The sequence below is a fragment of the Eurosta solidaginis genome, chromosome 1 (genome assembly GCF_040869045.1).
Source record: "Eurosta solidaginis isolate ZX-2024a chromosome 1, ASM4086904v1, whole genome shotgun sequence".
In the NCBI taxonomy this organism is placed as follows: Eukaryota; Metazoa; Arthropoda; class Insecta; order Diptera; family Tephritidae; genus Eurosta; species Eurosta solidaginis.
Genome location: NC_090319.1, coordinates 30,238,816 through 30,258,038, shown reverse-complemented (window position 1 = coordinate 30,258,038; position 19,223 = coordinate 30,238,816). Strand labels below are relative to the sequence as shown.

The window sequence follows — 19,223 nt, the reverse complement described above, 5'->3', positions numbered from 1 at the left end:
GCTACCCAATTCTGTACTTTGAAATTACTCCATACTTTTTGTTACTATCCACCACACTCAAGTTGATGTAGTGGCTCATTTAAAGATCTTCTTAAGCGTTCGGTCTTTGGTGAAAGAAACTCCCTCTCGTCACTCAGTGCAGAGTAGTAAGCAGTGCAGCACAGAAATTTTCTGCCGCACGTCAGCGAAGAATGAAAAAATCTAGCAAAGCAATTCAACTAACGTAGTGCTCCAGTATTTTCTCAGTCAAGCGAAAACCACCAAGAAACCTCTTCTTTATAATCGCCTTGCTACAAGTTACTACGTTAAGGTTACTTCATATAATTAGAATTCACCTGGAAGCTTGGAAATAGACTCCAACTAGCGTTGGCCATAAAATCAAAATTGCTAAAATGCCTTTCGCCCTCCTTAGGTCCAATTCCAACTTCCTGAGATTCGCGGTAACCCAACTTACTAACATCTGACGTTCAGTGAAGCTTCTGTTTGGATACCCAAGCTATATTGGTTGTAGCTAGTAACTCCCTCCCCGCCGCCTCCTTTTCTTTATGGACGGTTTTTCGGTTTTTGCCAATTAAAGTGATGAATTGAAGTCGCTGGTACACATCTATATCCACCGACCATATATTTCGTCAACTCGCAAAGAGTTTGGGGCTAATTTATGCACCCTATAAACGCCCAATTATTGTTGTTTTATTTAATAAAATATTCTGCCCAGAGTCTTAGTAAATGTCATGGTTATGTTCGGTCTTTTGCTGAACTCGTTCTGGCTAGCTCCATTTTAAGCTCCTGACACAAGTCTTATTGCCTATATTTCAACCCCCTTAACAGGTGAAGTGAGTACCACACAGTCTTGTTAAATTGTCGCTGTGTATTGATTTCGTCACCGCTTACTGCTTACTGCTTTGTCTATGCTAAAGAATATTTCCATTCAACCCCGTTATCCAGCACTGCACTTGTAGTCTTATGAACAAAAGTTCATCGTAGATATCGCTTTTATACAATCAGAATACTTCCTAGCTGTTCTCAACGTACCACTTGCTTTAGCTGCTGAACTGTCGATCAGACTGCCGAAATCTATGCTCCCAGAAATGTGTCGTTTTGTTTGCAGTACTCGACGTCGGCGAAAAAAATTATAGATCGAATCGTCTTCGTCTTCATACCGACAGCTTGCACATCAAAGACTTTTGATGACAGACGCATGTGCTCTCACTGTACGCCTTGCTTATGTTTGTTTCCAAACCTATCGTAGCCATCTTATCTGCAAGTTCATTTCCTTAAATATCGTTTTGCTAAGAGACCTAGTAAAAGAAGATAATTGAGTGCCTTATGGACGCCAGTGAGTCACGAACCCTTTGCACGATATTCGACGTTATCCAATTGCAATCTAATACCTTCGAGGCATCCTAGTTGTCATCGATTTTCACATTAGTGTGTGGAGCCATACTGTCCTGGAGCAGTCCGGCTGCTCTCTTAATAGCTAATAGCTCCGCCTGGAAGATACTACATGCGTAAAGAAGTCAGTATGATTGATTTAAATTCAAATTCTTTAAGTGCGTTCCATTTGCAGATTGCTTTTCATTACTGAGCCATCTGCGTATATTGTAATGCCGCTTCCTTTATGTCTAGGCCTCATTCTCATTCCTCTCTTGAAGAATATCCTATTTTCTGCACCTATAAATCAACATAATCGCATAGAGTTGTCCCCTAGCCATCTCACCTATCCTGGCGTGTCCTTAAATGAACATAAGTTTATGACATTTTAATTGCTTTGTATTATCTCGCAGCCCACATCTTGAGCGCTTTAGGCATTTATTAGTATTTCTTTTTTCATCCATCACTAAATTACTATGTTATTTAAGTAGCTACAAAAGTAAAGCAACAACAACTACTTAAGTAAATTTGGGATTTACGCAGCTTTAACTCTTTTTGTTCTCCTTTCACCCTACCTAAGCAAAATAAATTAAGGATTTCCAGTTAGAAAATACGAATAGCCGAAAATACCAGTGAACGAGCATACATTAATAATGGATTGAAATAACAGCAAATAACTTTAGATTTTAGTTTACAGATAATGGATGGGTGTTTTTATTCATCAATTGCTTGATTTAGGCTACGAGGTGTTCTGAGAATAGCACTGCCACCAAGTGAGAAATAAAATTCTATTTAGAAATGACAGTTGTAAAATAAATTAAGTAGAGTCAAATATTGAGCAGAAGAAGAAGTAAAATAGGGTGAGAAGAGATAATGGGATATGAAGAGAGATATAAATTCAGGGCCACTTTGTTGAGTGCTTTATCATAAGCATACCGTTACAAATGAGAACATGGTTTTAGATATTGCAACGATGAGTGAGAGAAAACTGAATAGCTGAATGGGAGCAGATATGACAAGCTGAGTAAAAGAGCGTGCACTTGGGAGGTAGTCTAACTCAAAGTTTTGTACGTTTTTCTTATTTGTAACGTAGAGAGCGTGAGCATAAGCGTCATTAAATGAGAAGAGCACGTGGCAATTGAGAGGCTGAGGTAAGGTAGTGCTTATAATATTTTTAAAATAATTTAAAAGGAATTTCATATATGTATGAGAACATGTAGCAATTTTTTACTGCAGTTTGTATATATAACTATTAATATATAGAATAATAGTTCCAATAAGTTTTGCTATCATAAACTTCTATTTGAGTAAACGGTGTTTACATAGAATATTATGTGAGAATAAATTAGACAACTAAACCCAAGTGCTGAATATATGCGGTAAGGTTTCAGTTATAACAACGAAAACTTTTTCCACAAAAAAAAAAAAAAAAAAAAAATTGTATTATTTCCTAATATGTATTCTCAAAAGCATCTACTATATCATTCATGAACCAAAAACCAGCGCACACGGCGTAGTCCCTTACACTGCCCCCAATGATGAACGACTGCAAAAGTAGCTAAACGAACAACTCAACTTATACCGCATAGACAAGCGAGTAAGTAACGAGTTCATTGTACACAAAAAATACTCTACCAAAACAACATAACAACCACATTAAAAATGTATGCTGTGTGGGAGCGAATGAGTTATGTCAACGAAACGAAATTGCCGCTGCTGCTGTGAATGGTTAAGTAAACACAGGCGAAATTTTCTGACACCAAACAATAAGTGAACGAGCAGCAGCTGATGCGAATGTCTCGCTGCTACAATTTGAGCAAATTTTAAAACACATACGTACGCAAAAGCGCTCGTTTAATCATCGTAACATTTGCAACATTGAGCACCCACCATTCGTTTTATGCGCGTGTGTGTGTGTATGTGTTGGGCGTATTGAAAGCACGAGCGCGCATACGAAACGAGTACGCTAACGAAGTCATGTATGAATGGGCGAAAATCCTTTAGTACTGAAAAGGTCGTGGTTTTGTGTAGTCGTCGTTTGGAAAAATAGCGCAGCAGCGCTCGCCGATACGTATTGTAATATGCATTTGTGACGGTATGTCGCGTTGCGGTGTGTGAGTTGAAAAATAAAGAAAAAAAAAAAAACCAATAAAAGTTTAAGCAAATAAATGTAATTAAAAAAGAAAAAGGTTAAACAAAACTAGCCTTTGTAGCTTAAAAGTTCCGTTTGCTTTTGAAAAGAAAAAAAAAAACAAATTAAATTATTTTGTGTAGTGTGAAATTCACGAAGCGTTTAAATGCATTCGTCAACAATTAAACGTATTTACATATAAATAGCAAAATCGTGTAGTTTTAATTGTAAAAACCTGCGTTTCCATGCAAAAAAAACGCCTAAAAGTAGGCTAACTAAAAACTGAAATAATAAATAAACAAAATATATCCTTTATAGGTAAATATATGCAATGCGTGTGCGTTAGCTAAACGTAAAAGTGTTATTTTATGCATGTGTTTATTCAGGTGTAAGTAGTACAAAAGAAACAACAACAACTAAACACAGTTTCATATTATTGATAAGCAAAACAAATTCGACGTGTTGCGTGTTGGCAATGTTGGTTTTTTACTTGTATTAAAAAAATGTGTAGAAAGTGCAAATTCAACAAAATGTATAGCAATAACCTTGAGTGTATTTTTATTGTATTTAAATATGTGTGAATGTGTGTGCATATTTTTTTTATATTCTTGTTAAGGAAACTTTGTTGTGTGAATGGCACTATAGGCTCCAATGGCGTGATATGCAAGAGACATCACATATTTTCGAATACTTTATTCATACATAAAATCATTGAAGTTTGTGAAAAAAAATTGATTGAAAAATTATTAAAAGTTAACGCTAAATTTGACGAAAACCTCAGCGGGCTAGGGGTCTTTGAATATACCCAAGGCTGGTGTGCATATAATAAGAGATGTCTAAAATACCCAAATGTTGCAAGGAGTTGTGTAGTGCAACCCTTTATAGGGGCTGCCATAGCAATTTAAAGCTTAGCCAACCCAATTGTAAATCTCAACTACTCCTGCCAAATCTTGTTTTTTTAGCAACTGAGGCTAAAGATCGAAGTGAAACTAGGTAGTGGGTGGCGGAATGGCCTATTAGGTTGAATGTGGTCATACTAAATCGTTTCGGAGATTGTTGAGCTTATACCTTAATGCTGCTTCTTACCAGAACGTACCGAATCTGTGTTCGGCAAAGGATCATAGACATCGATAATACTTCTCAAAACCTCCATGGAGTGTCTTTATCGCTACAAAAACAACAACAACATAGCCATTGTAATCTAAGTTTTACAAATCTATTCGTATCCGCCAACACCCATGTTACATTTCTCGGTTGAGCAGCGGGTCCGCCCGACATTTCCAATATTTGTACTTAATAATGGCAATAGTTCAAATTATACGGCCTTAATTACATTATTTCTTATAGTACAAGATAACTGCTTTCAATTTTCATAAATTTTTATCACATGTACGGGAGGGTACTTGATCTGGTATTTGTTGATGATACTTCAAAATCCATTCTTAGGAGGGGTGAACCTCTTACTGTACCTGAGGATCCTTACCATCCTTCGCTGGAAATAGTTTACGAATTGGAAGAAAGTTCTCGGAGTTGCACTACCACAGAAACCGACTCTAGTTTTAGATTCGAATTCGCGAAGGCTAATTTTAATAAACTCAACCAAATTTTATCTACAATAGTTTGGCCCAAATACGGTGCAGATATTGACAAAAACGTTTCTGACTTCAACGCCGTCATTCACGCTATTCTGGACAGACATGTACCTAAGCGTAAACGTGTTTTCACTGAACTAGTCCAAATATGGTACACCAAAGAACTGAAATCTTTAAAAAACAAAAAAACGCGTTCCTTCAAGCTGTACAAGAAGACGGGGTCACACTCCGACTACTTGAAGTACTCTATATTGCGTCATAAATATTTTGAATTAAATAAAAAGTGTTACAATATCTATCTCTGTGCCATGAAAAAGAAAATAACTTGCAATCCGAAAGCTTTCTATAATTTCGTGAACTCTAAACGTAGGGTTAAAGGCTTTCCTTCTGGTATGAAATACCGTGATGATTTCTCTAGCGACGATCAAGTTATTGCTAATTTATTTGCACAATTTTTCAAATCTAACTATTCCGCTGAATTAATTTCTTTGTCTAGTGAATACCCGTATGAACTTGACTCACTTAACGCAATTAATATTCCATCAATATCTCCAGAAGAGGTTCTTACATATTTAACTTCTTTGAAGGAGTCTTATAAATACGGTCCTGATCTAATTCCCACATGTTTTCTCAAAAGATGTGCAGAACACATTTATCTGCCCCTAACTGATTTATTCAACATGTCCCTAAAACATGGAGTTTTTCCTTTTGCTTGGAAGGAATCTTTTCTAATACCCCTCCACAAAAACGGCAGTAGGTCATGTGTAGAAAATTATCGAGGAATTGCAAAATTGTCTGCCATCCCAAAGGTGTTTGAAGCCATTGTTACTAATCAGCTAACATTTTCCATTTCTGCATTGATTGCAAACTCTCAGCATGGATTCTGTAGAGGCAAATCTACCATTACCAACCTACTTGAATTCACAACGCATGTTTCTAATGGATTTAGAGAAAATCTTCACACCGATGTTATTTACACTGATTTCAGTAAAGCATTTGACAAAGTTTCCCATTCATTGCTTATCCACAAGCTAGATCGACTTGGTTTCCAACCAGGTCTCACTCAGTGGATATCTTCTTATCTCTGCGGTAGAACGCAACAAGTAATTTTTAAAAATACTCTTTCAGAGGTCATTAATGTTCCCTCTGGCGTCCCACAGGGCAGTCATCTCGGTCCAGTTCTGTTCTTGCTATTTATTAATGATATTTGTACCATAATAAAATATTCCAAAATTTTAATGTATGCTGATGATGTAAAACTTTTTAGGTCTTATGAGTCTATTGAAGAACGCCCATTGCTTCAAGCGGATTTAAACTGCTTAGTTGCTTGGTGCAACGCGAATTCAATGCCGCTGAACATCAATAAATGTAAGTTCATGTGCTTCTCTCGGAGATCTTTGCCAGCAGCCTCTTACGTAATTGATAATTTTTGTCTTGCATCAGTAAATTATTTTGTTGACTTGGGAGTTACGATGGATGCTAAACTTAGTTTCAACCTTCATATTATGACTACTGCCAATAAGGCTAGAGGTGTTCTATCATTCGTGAAGAGATGGTCTAAAGAATTTAGTGACCCTTATGTAACCAAAGCCCTTTTTACCACATTGGTTAGGCCGATACTAGAATACGGATCAGTAGTCTGGAATCCGCGATATCAAGTTCATGCAGATAGGCTTGAGTCAATACAGAAGCAATTTTTACTTTTTTCTTTAAGGAATTTTCATTGGGACTCTGCATATAATCTTCCACCTTATACTAGTCGGTTAAGGCTTATCAATCTTCCAACTCTCGCTAGCCGTAGAGAAATGCTAGGAGTATTATTTATGGCTAAACTACTGAATGGACTAATTTCTAGCCCCTTTCTTTTGAACGAAGTAAACTTCAATATCCCATCACGAGCGTCAAGACATTACAAACCTCTTCTTTTGAGGCAGTGTAGAACTAACTTCGAATTAAATGAACCTTTCCGGTGTTTGTGTTATGATTTTAACTCTCACTCGAATTCATTTGATATAACGGATTCACTTTTTACTATAAGGAAAACTGTCCTATCCTATCTTAACTCGTAACAAAATAAAAATAAAAATAAAAAATAAAAATCTTTATATGCTAAGTCCTTAACTTATTTAACAATTTACTATATGTATAATTTTCTACTGTTATGTATATAATACTCAGCTGATGATTTTTATTCTGTAGCTGAGCAGTTTTAGATCTCGACGCTTAACAAACCTCCGCCTATCAACAACTCGGCAAAAACAAAAACAAATCCGTGCGTCATGCGGATGCGCCCCTCGTGTCGGTTGGGCGGGCTTTGGAGGGTATTAATCCGTTGGGTTTATTATTATTATTATTATTAAAACCCGCTGGGTAAAAATGTCTAAGAAAAGATTACTTTCATCATAAAAGTTTGATATGTTTTCTTACATTCTTACTGTGATGCCTACAGTGGGGATTTGTATACAAAATTCGGCTCCTAAAAGCACGCACTTAAATGGAAGACGTTGACCCAAACGAACCCCAGCCGTTGGAATGCCAATCGCTGTAGTTAAAAATGTTAAGGTGCACAACTTTAGGCGAATGATTCTGCATAGAAATCCGAAATCGATCCGCTTGAAAGCTCACAAAGTTTTTTATTTAGATTTTCCAAGCAATTCATGAGCTTCCTGAATTTACAATTTTCAAAGCAAACAATATCTTCGTTCATATTAAACAAATCGGTATCGCTAAAACATGTTGGCAAACGGTTTTAGAATAGCTAAAATTTCTCCATAAAGTATGCAATATTTGATTGTATATCTCTAGCACCTACATATTACGAAGAGTAGTCTGCACTTTCCGTGAAATAAAGTGCTAGTGGGAACACCACAGTGACTCTGGTGTATAATATTAACGTTTCCATTTCCAAGTTTTAATAATATACGATAATTACCTACAAATAAAGAAAAACTGTTTCCTAATTTATATAACCTTATCCTATCTCTGTTGAGCAGCGAATCCGGACTAGTTTCCAAATAGTTTCCAAATATACATAATTAAAATGACAATCATTTCATAAATACAACTTCAATTTTATTTGATTAGTGCTCTCAGCATCCATAAATTTTAATTACAAAAACTCGATTACCTAATACTGTTTTCACACAGAAACTTAATGATCTCATTTCACCTTCTTATGAAATCGTAAATTTTTTGCTTTCACACATAATTAGCTGTTCGATTAGTATGGAGGATGAAATGTCAAGCAAATAAAATGACAATGCTATTTGACAGACAATGACATTTACTTTGACAAATGACAATTTTAAGCACTGAACACACCAAAAACTAAGAAACTGAACGCTCCCAATAGAGTTGCTTTGTGCTTTTGATTTCATTAGGCATTCGATTAGTCACTAATGAAATAATTATAGATTCGAATCCTGTATGGAAGATTGAGCTCAATAAGCGTCTTAATGTAGAAAACTGCCTTCATTATTCAATAAACCGTGTGTGTGAAAATAGTATAAGATTTTTAATAAAAATTTAATTTGATCCTGAAATTATGCTACATATTCTTACATGTCTATTGTTATGCCAGATAATTTCCGGGTTTATGCGTATTTTATAGTAGAAGGTAACTTCTTCAAATTATTAAATAATTAGTGATCTATTGTAAAATTTGTATAACCAACAGTTTCAAAAATAAATTTTTTTACACCTGAAGGTATACAATATTTTCAGGGATTTACTAGATAATTCATAAAGTCTCCAAATTTTTTAATTTTTATAGCAAACAATAACTGTGTTCGTGTTCTACGAATAGGTATCTCAAAAATTATATTGGTAGCGTGCTCTACCTAATACACCGAAGGTCCTGAGTTCAAACCCTGACAAAAAAAATTTGAAAAAAGTGGTTGGAAAACAGCATTGTAATTTCTGGAAAAAAGGAAGCCTAAAAATATGCAACAGTATACGGAAGTAATAGCAGATTTAGGAATTTACATACATCATTTGCATCGAAATTGCTGTAGTATTTGTCAAAAACGTCTGTTTTAAAATATTTATTGGATTTGCTGTAAAACTAAGTAAAACTTCGATGAGTACAAAATATGTGCATGTACTTATAATTTTCGACCTCTGACTAAATCTACACATTTACTAGGTAATCGTTTCCGGTATGCCCACTTCAAGCATACTTTTATAAACTACTCTATGCCGGATTTTCTTTTGAGATCAAAGCAACTCGTAGCCTCTTTTTAAAACTGAGGATTTGAGCGCGTTAGTCAACGCCTATGTAAAAACGCCCCTGTTATGCATATGAACATTTAGTTATAATGATAAATCAGTTTTGCAGTTAATAAAAGTCAAATCATATCTTAACAAAATACGAAAAACGCAACATTCCCATTGTAAGATACACATTTCAGAAAATTAGGAACAATGGCTGGAGATTAAGCCAAGGCTTGAGTTTGCAGGTGATCACCACATGATCAGAGCAGAAAGGGGTTTCACTGCCAAAAACTCCTGAGTTTCAAGCAAAGATATCTCGTCCGTCAAAACTGCGATAGATGGGTGCTGAAAAATTTTATTCCATCGTGACTGCGAGTGATAATATTGCTGTGTTTAGGTAATGATTCCATCAATCGTGGAGAGAAATATCTGCATTAAAAATTTCCTTAAATAAGCAAGTCAAGTTTTTGAGCTTGAACAATTAATTATTTTCATTACATGTAATGATACCATAGCTCACTTCCTCATCGCAGGACCGGAAGTCGCTACTTGATAAGCAAATAAGAGGTTTTGTGGATTAGGTTTAGTGCGTTCTTTAGAGTCATTTGTTCAGAATTAAGTGGTGGATAGAAATCCCTTATCTCTTTTAAAAAAGATGCCACCAATATGCTTCATAGCGGCCTTAATAGCAGTTGCAACAGGAGCCCCTGGGAATGAGTTGACTAGCTATTTAATTAGAGTGGCTCCTAAATAGCTATTCCTAGAAGAGTAACCTGTTATACCTCCTTCTCCTTCGCATAGTAGGTGTGAGACTATGAAGCTTGAAGATAATGCTGAAGACACAATTCAGAACAGCAGAATTTGGATCTCTTTGTGTGGACAAGTCTGCAGACAACTAAAAAATACAGCTAACTGGCAACTGTGATCATGGTAACCAATCTGCGCACTTCCTAACTACTCTACATATGTACATAAGTGCTGGGGCAAAGTGGCATGCGTATCTCTTTTATACCGAGCTGGTAAGTGCAAATAGGATGTGTGTGACAGCAGGGACTTTGATAAGTCGCTTACCAATTGTAGTCTGGTCTTTGAGAGGTAGGACTTGGGCCAGCTAAGCAAGCATTGAGCCGATGCCAACTCTTGTCGGGTCTCTAAATCCTTCTGATCGGTTGTGGACAACAAACGCTCTTAGATATAATTTATAAGCATGGCGAAGATCATGAGTTTCATTTACAGGGCAAAGAAACATCAAAAATTAAGTTACAAGTTTCTTCAATTAGAAAAAAATTTTCTTAAGCTAAGTTGCTACTCAGTGGAAACTCATCCGCATTTTAGATGCCGTTCGAAGTCGGCGTAAAATATGTAAGTCCTGTTCTGCCAATTTGTAGGAAAAATAAAAGCAGCACGACGCAAACTGGGAGAGAAGTACGGCCTAAATTCTCTTTGGAGGTATATAACGCCTTGAACTTTTATAACGAGTGATCGATTTGTTCGCCCATCATGAGCCGTAAATTTTTCTTCTTTTTTTTAGATATACGAACAAATTTGTGAGTCTGATATCGTGGGCTTTGCACATGATGTAAAAATTGTGTATCCACACTTCTGTCGACGACTTTCGATTATATGCACCTCCTTTCTCCTTTTAATTTCATCCAAGCAGATTTGTACGTCTTCCCTAGATTCATCGAGTGCTACACCCTGTTTGGCCAACACATCAGTCGTTGCCTTAGCTTGTGTTTGCTTGTGACCGGGATTGCAGTTTAACTAAATGTACGGTCTGGCCTAAGCCAAGTTTCCCATGTGTTTGTGTGCTTTCCAAGACACTTCTTGATGAAGTCTAGTGTGAGATAAACTATTGACTTACTTTCCGCCTGGCTAACAAAATATCTGTGGCAGAACAACCTAACTTGAGTTAAGCAGTCTTAAAGCGCCAGAATTATCAATAGATGATTTTGCAGAAGTGTTGTTAAGAACACCAAAATAACACCTTTATCTTAATTCGAGTTGTGTTGTTTTATCAAATTGCCAAAAGCACCCGCAGCTCAAAACGCTTCCTTCCGAATTTCTGTGATACCCGAGGCAAGTAAAAGATCAATTATTTTAATACTTGTCTTCACTGTTTTGCTTCTCCCCCCTTTAATACTGTAACTTCCACTTGATTAGCGCCTAATCATCTAGATGCTTGTGCCACGTATAACTTTGAAATTTGTAAAAACTTTGAATATCCTACAACCGACATTAAATTTAAAATATTTCATTGAAAGAAAATTTAATTTAATATAAAATTGCATGGCATACCAAAATTGTGGCCAAATTGCATTAAAATAAAAACTGCTGGCGCAGCGAACATATCAAACATACAAACAAAGCTAGGGCAAGAATTTATAGTCTAGCGGAGCCGAAATCGCTTGCAAGTTGTGCGCCATTGACGACAACAATTTTACGCAAAATTAAGCATTGCCGCGTTTAAAGACAGACTGCCAGACGAAAGCATTTGCAGTACTTGAAAAAAAAAAAAAATGAACGGAAGTCTAAAAGGCAAAGAAAGCGAATTCATAGTAGCCAAGCAAGAATAAAAAAAAATGTTGTCTTAAATGTAGTAAAATGTAATAAAATTTAACCCACCTAGTGGGAGTTGTAAAGCGAAAAGCAAAATAAATGGTTTGAGCGTACTCAACTAAAGCTTACTGATGCACGAAAAGGTTTCCTTATGACCTTACTTAAACTTTTTCATGTACAAAAGGGACAAACAAAGCATATGTATTTTAGAATACTTAAATAGATTACGGTATTTTAGTTTATAGGTATTCACAGTGGGTTATTTGTATAGGAAAACTAAATATGTATGTAAGAACTTTTAAAAGTGTGTAAAACAACTAATTTTCTATTTTTTGTTTGTTTTGATTGCCAACTTTCCATTTAACCTAAACTTAAAGTCAATAAGCTATGTCAAGAAAAGTGGGAGAGTTAGAAAATTAAAAGTTGAATTGTAAGCATACATTTAGGCTCAGCTTGTGTGGCTTGCCTATGCGCTACGCCCACAATTTACTACACCCTTGATCGATAGCAGCGCATGGCTCATAGATTGTTAGTGTTTAGCAAAAGCAACGGAAAAGAAAATCATTTTACTTAAAATACATCATGCATAAAATATTGGAAATTTAAAGTATGACTGAACGTTTATTCTATGTCTTAAGGTTTAGCTAGGTACTCCTAAAAATAGGCAATATTTTTAGTTAACAAACCATTTTATATTTACCAGTATTTTTCCTTTGAGAATTGAGTGATAAATCATAAAAGGTTCATAATTTAGAATATATATAGTAAATAACATGAATCGTTTAGGGATATGTGTAGCCATATATGCATATATGGAGATCGGCAGCCTAATATGAAATAATAAAGCTCATTGTTGTTATTATTCACAAAAGGGCGGTAAAAAAGTTTCCGAAGTTAAGTTGTTTCGGCAAAAAAAAACAAAACAACTAAGGTTATTTAAGTTTAAAATAAACTGCATATATTATAACTCGGATGTGTTTCACATAAGCTGTATGTGTTGCGGTTTACTGGCTGGTCAATAAAGGATTCACATAGAATTCATGTGTCCATGTGTCCATAGCATTACCAGCATTTGCCTGACGACAAAACGAAAATTTCAAAAACGTACGAGGATAAATATTATAGAATAACTCAGTTCTTTTTGTGAATACTGGAATTCTCCAAGGTTCCAGCTTAATTGTTGCCTCGAGAACTGGCTTATTCTAGGCATGTGACGCCAGAAGGCAGTGTTCTTTAATATTTTATAGACCCGCGCTTCTATTCACTTGACTTATCTGTTTGATTGATCATTTCTTTTTTTGATTTCGGCCAAGCGCATGTTGGTGTCCACTGTTGATTCGTCAAGTGCAGCACCCTCTATCTATATATCGTGCTTTTAGTTGCCTCCGATCCCTTTATGACTGGGAACTCAGTTAAGATGTACGATGCGGCCTGAGAAAAATATCTGAGAAGTTCGTTTGCATTCCAGTTAACATCTTGGCAAAGTACGGTGTGAGATTGTTGCCATAATGGTCGCTTGGCTAACAATATATATATATATATATATATATATATATATATATATATATATATATATATATATACATTCAATTCAGAATCTCCGTTGCTTACGTCATGACTATAATTTCCACCTGAAAGATTCTAAGTGAGCTGGCAGTCTTCAAGATCTTCTTATTTCTGGATCCAGTAAACCGCAGACTCGAGGCGAGTAAAATGTTTGATTCTTGAAAGAATTTAAATTTTTAGCGCACGAAAGAGTGAATAAATTTAAATAACCCTGTAGCGAATCAAACTAGTTTCGAACAAGCTTAAAACTATCACATTTAGAGGCGGCACTAATTCAAGTTCTGTCCCCTCGCAGGCTTTCTATCAACTCTTTTAACATGTTCTACGAAATAACAGTTGTCGTCCTCTGCATACCTTTTAAACGGCTTCCTAATTGGTTCGGTGGTAGTTACTGCCTTTGAACAATTATCTAAATTTATTAATATTTGTACATGGAAAGTGACAACAGACCATAGAAAAAAAGGTAAAATTTTTTCCTTAAAAATGCGCAATATTTTTCCATGAAATTAAAATGAAATAAATAATAAAAATCTTTCGGTTATTTTCGTCAAAGAAAAGTAAAGTACCTAAAATTAAACCCAACAAGTAAGGAGGGCTTAGTTCGGGTGTAACCGAACATTACATACTCAGCTGAGAGCTTTGGAGACAAAATGAGGGAAAATCACCATGTAGGAAAATGAACCTAGGGTAACCCTGGAATGTGTTTGTATGACATGGGTATCAAGAGGGTATTAAAGAGTATTTTAAGAGGAAGTGGGCCATAGTTCTATAGGTGGACGCCTTTTCGAGATATTGCCATACAGGTGGACCAGGGGTGATTCTATAATGTGTTTGTACGATATGGGTATCAAATTAAAGGTATTAATGAGGGTTTTAAAATGGAGTGGCCCTTAATTTTACATGTGAAGGCGTTTTCGAGTTATCGACCAAAATGTGGGCGAGGGTGACGCAGAACATCATCTGTCGGGTACCGCTAATTTATTTATATAAGTAGTACCAAGAAAACTATTCCTGTTAATATTCCAAGGGCTTTTGATTTCGCCCTGTAGAACTTTTTCATTTTCCTCTGCTTAATATGGTAAGTGTCACACACATTTTACAAGGTTTTTCTAAAGTTATATTTTGCGTCAAAAAACAAATCCTATTATACCAAGATAAAGTGAGCTCAGATAAGTACGTGAACTGAGTTTAGTAAAGCTATATCGATTTTTGCTCAAGTTATCTTGTTAAGGGCCGAGCGGAAGGACATCCGGTTGACTGCGTATAAAAACTGGGCGTGGCTTCAACCGATTTCGCCTGATTTCACAGAAAACTGTTACAAGGATTGGTAAATTTTTGTGCGACTTATGGCATTAAAAGTATTCTATACAAATTAAATGAAAAAGGGCGGAGCTACGCCCATTTTGAAATTTTTTTTATATTTGTATTTTGTTGCACCATATCAATGCTGGAGCTGAATGTTGACATAATTTACCTATATACTGTAAAGATATAAAATTTTTTGTTAAAATTTGACTTAAAAAAATTTTTTTTTTAAGTGTGCTTGTTCTTCATCCGAGTTTGCTAATTTTTATTTGGCACATATATGGTAATAGTAGTTACTTTACTGCCAAATTTCATCACGATATATTCAACGACTGCCAAATTACAGCTTGCGAAACTTTTAAATTACCTTCTTTTAAAAGTGGGTGGTGCCACGTCCATTGTCCAATACTTTACTAATTTTCTATTCTGCGTCATAAGATCAACCTACCTACCAAATTTTATCGCTTTATCCGTCTGTGGTAAAAAATTATCGCATTTTTTAATTTTTTCGAAATTTTCGATATCGAAAAAGTGGGCGTGGTTAGAGTCCGATATCGTTCAGCTTAAATAACGATCTGAGATGGTTGCAGGAATCTACATACCAAATTTCATCAAGATACCTCAAAATTTACTCAAGTTATCGTGTTAACGGGCAGACGGACGGACGGACGACATGGCTCAATGACATTTTTTTTCGATACTGATGATTTTGATAAATGGAAGTATATATCTATCTCGATTCCTTTATACCTGTACAACCAACCATTATCCAATCAAAGTTAATATACTCTGTGCGCAAAGCACGCTGAGTATAAAAACAATAAATCAAACGAATAAATACAGACTAAATACTTTATAAGGTATCGTAACAGTGAGGTTTTAAATAAACTGTGTTATTACAGAAAACACAACTTAATTACCAATAATCGTGGATGCTTTTTTGATAACAATAAAATAATTAACAAAACAACTTATTTTATCCTTTTGCAATAACAAAAAACAAAAACATAGTGTCATGTTCCCAAAATTTCCGAGAAGAACCAGAGCAACATATTATTCCTGGTAAGTTTACTTCTATTCATTATATTATTATTATTAAGCTAAGACGCTATGTTTTTTAAACTATTGATATAACTATGACTTTTCCAAATAAAAATAAACATATGCTGGGCGCAATTCACCTCGGAGGAGATTTAGGCCAAACTTAAAATTTTTGATTTCTTTGAATAAATAAATAAAAACAAAAACAGTTTTTAATTTAATTTAAATTAAAATAAATGGCTGCGACGGTGGACCAACTTTAAAACGAAGCGATGCCGCTGATGACGTTAGGTAGGGGGGAGCGGGGTGGGGAATGGGGGATTCCCCCGGGCCCGGGGTTTCTCAGGGGGCCCGCGATTTAGAGGTACTAAGAAATTGTTTTTAATTCAGGAGAGTCTTTAGTTGTTCCATGTGCAAATTTTAAGCGGAATTTCAAAAGCAACGAATATTGATAATGATTTTTTGCCTGGGCCTGAGGAGACAATAAAAGCATCAAACAAAAATGTATGTTTGCATGAATCCGAAATCATTTTCGTGGTAACACTGATGAAGGTTCATCTTCAAAAAGTCTTCCAACAATACCACCAACTCTGTATCAAAGTCCAGATTATTAGACGACTTCTATATCGGTACCGTGAATAATGAGTTTTTGCGCTCTGAGGCAGTCAGAAGTCAACGAAATAATTCGTCGAAGTCATCAAAAGTGTCCTGTCATTTAGGAGTTGTACAAAAATCTTTTACTATTTTCAACAGCACTCCACAACGATGGGACATCCTCAAAAAAAAATGTACCGAGCTCTCTTCATAGTATTTCAGCCAAAAGCCAAATTTGACTGCGCAAGCATACGGCGATGTTACCGGCATTCTCGAATACATCAATAAGTTAGAATGTATCTTGCTTTCCTCAATTTGGTTCAAAATACTGACTACCATTAATGAAAGAAACGTGGTCCTCCAAGCTAGAGACGCCACCATAGATGTTGAGATCCGACATCTAGATGCCTTATTAGCTGATTTGAAGTTGATCAGGAACCAATGGGAAACAATTTTAAACGAATGCAAAACAGTTGCTATTCAATTGAACATCTCGCCAAAGTTTCCGGACATTCGAAAGGGAAAACCCAAAAGAGATAATGTAAATGAGATGATTACGGATGAGCCAGAGTCTGATTTTGATAACAATACATTCTTGGTGATCGTTGATTCGGTAATCACTGCATTACTGAACGATTTGCAGCTATGCGGAATTTGAAAGGGACGTTTTCCTTTTTGTGGCAATTTGAAGACATGGACGAAACTACGGTTCGGGCGAGTGCAGCAAAATTTGTCGAAAAATACAAGTAGGACATTTCTCAAAGATCAGAATGCGAAATAATTCACTTGAAGCACATTTACGAAGCAAATTTTGATAAAGGTCTGTCACCATTGGAATTGCTAAATGCCATCTACATTTGTGTTGCTTTACATATCTTTTGTACTATACCTGTCACTGTAGCTAGTGCAGAACGTTCCTTCAGCGTCCTTTCAAGAATCAAAAACTTTCATAGATCGTGTTCATCTTAAGAGCGAGTTTCAGGACTTGCCACGCTTTGTGTTGAATCCGTTTTGGCAAGACAATTAAATTTTGATATTATTATAAAAAATTTTGCATCGAAAAAAGCAAGTTAAGCAACTCTTTGATATCCGAACTTTCCATATTGAATAATAATTTATAATCATCATTAAATTTATCAGAACTGTATTAAAATGTTACCAAATAACTATAAAAGATTATATGAAACAATATGTGGCCGTTAGAAGAGAATTTTATTTCTAAGTTACAATAAAATAGTATAAATAGTAAATTTTCTGTGTTAATTTTATTGGCAGCTCTTAGTCCAAAAATTATTTAGTTGATGTGGCAAATATGATTCATGAATTGGACGTCATTAATTCAAGTTAATCGAATGTATTGGTGGATTTTTTATAGGGGGCCCGTAAATTGTTTAGTCCTGGGTCCGGATTTTCTCTCTACGGCCCTGGATAAAGCGGGTGATAATTAACTGCCGTAATAAAGCGGCACAGATTTTTGAGGAAACCAAGCCTTAAGGAATAAAATCGTGCTTTTAGCCTTTTCAGCTACAAATATCTCGAAAACTGTAACCAATTTAAAAATTAAGACCCCGCATTAAGCTTTTTTATACCAAAAGTCGTTAGAAAGATGTAGGCTCATTTCTGCACCTTGAATTTGCCAGCCTGTGTTTCGTGGGTTAATTCTAAAAGCCTTTTTGTTCTTGCCATTATTTGCATTTTAATCATACAAGGTGACTCTTGAATTTTTGCAGGTGGTGGCACATTCAATATCCTGTACGAAGAATCAGCAGTTTTATTCAAATAAGCTCAGATCTACAAAAAACCAAACACAGAACCTTAACGAATCAGTTCCGTGTGCCCCTTGCCGCCACTGCATGCCTTTCTGCTTGTCCTTATTTAATTTTCCACTAGTCGAATGGAAAGTAAAAAAGGAAAATTTTAATATACAAGAAAAACAAGAGAAATAAAGTATTGCGGAATATAGCATAAAGAGATGCTACAGTATATGACCTACTACTACAGCTATATGAACTTCATATGTGCAATTGTAAATATATTTGTATCTGCTAGAGCTCTATATATCCGGGTATCGCGCACTTCGAGTACCTCGTTTCTCGTTCGTAGCTAAACTGCCTCATATGAACTTTAAAACTTATCTGACCTACAAACACGAATTTCGTTACAAAAAAATGCTTAAATGAGATAGACAAATCTTAAAGTTTACTTGAGAAAACGGCCTTTAGAGCTGCAACAAAAAAAAAAAATGAAAAAAAAACTAACTAACATGTTTGGTTTTTCTCGTACATTTTCTTATTTACTACCAAAAAACTATATATGGAGTATTCCATCCCATTTCGACCAATTTTGAACCCGACCCCTTTAGAATTGACTGAAAGTTTTTCTTCTTTTTCTAGCTTACGAAAGGCGTTTTTCAAAATTTTTTCAAATTTTTTCATCCAATGCAAAAAAAGTTATGAATTTAAAAAAAAAACACCGTTTTTGTTTTCAAAATGCTATAACTTTTTCAAAAATTTACCGTTTGGGATCATTTTTTTTTTAAATATGTTTTTAAATGTACTTTTCGGAAAAAATTCAAAAAAAATTTTAAAGTTTTTTTGTTTGTAATTTTTCAGTTTTTCGAGATTTACCGAATGAATTTCGCCCTTTTTTTCTTATAAAAAACTTCAATCAATTCTGCAATCATCCCCACTAATCTCAGAGTGGACCGAGAATTTTTTTTTTATTTAATTAAAAAAAAAAAACTTAAAATTTTTTTTTTGTATTTTTTCCGAAAAGTACATTTAAAAACATATTAAAAAAAAAAAAAAATGATCCCAAACGGTAAATTTTTGAAAAAGTTATAGCATTTTGAA

The 19,223-nt window shown here is 35.2% G+C and overlaps 1 protein-coding gene across 11 annotated transcripts in view; it reads left to right on the top strand.

Annotated features, from left to right (window-relative positions):
• Nucleotides 1–3,397: 3,397 nt before the first annotated feature.
• Nucleotides 3,398–19,223, top strand: part of side-VI (sidestep VI) — a 592,575-nt gene continuing 576,749 nt past the window's right edge. For 4 of the 11 annotated variants that reach the window (XM_067784040.1, XM_067784009.1, XM_067783977.1 and 1 more), the window contains exon 1: nucleotides 15,645–15,798. The gene's annotated coding sequence lies outside the window, so the exon portion shown is untranslated. Of the gene's footprint in view, nucleotides 3,891–8,128; nucleotides 8,711–15,644; nucleotides 15,799–19,223 lie in introns of those variants that run through there. The other 7 variants (XM_067784020.1, XM_067784031.1, XM_067783969.1 and 4 more) reach the window with 3 other exon arrangements.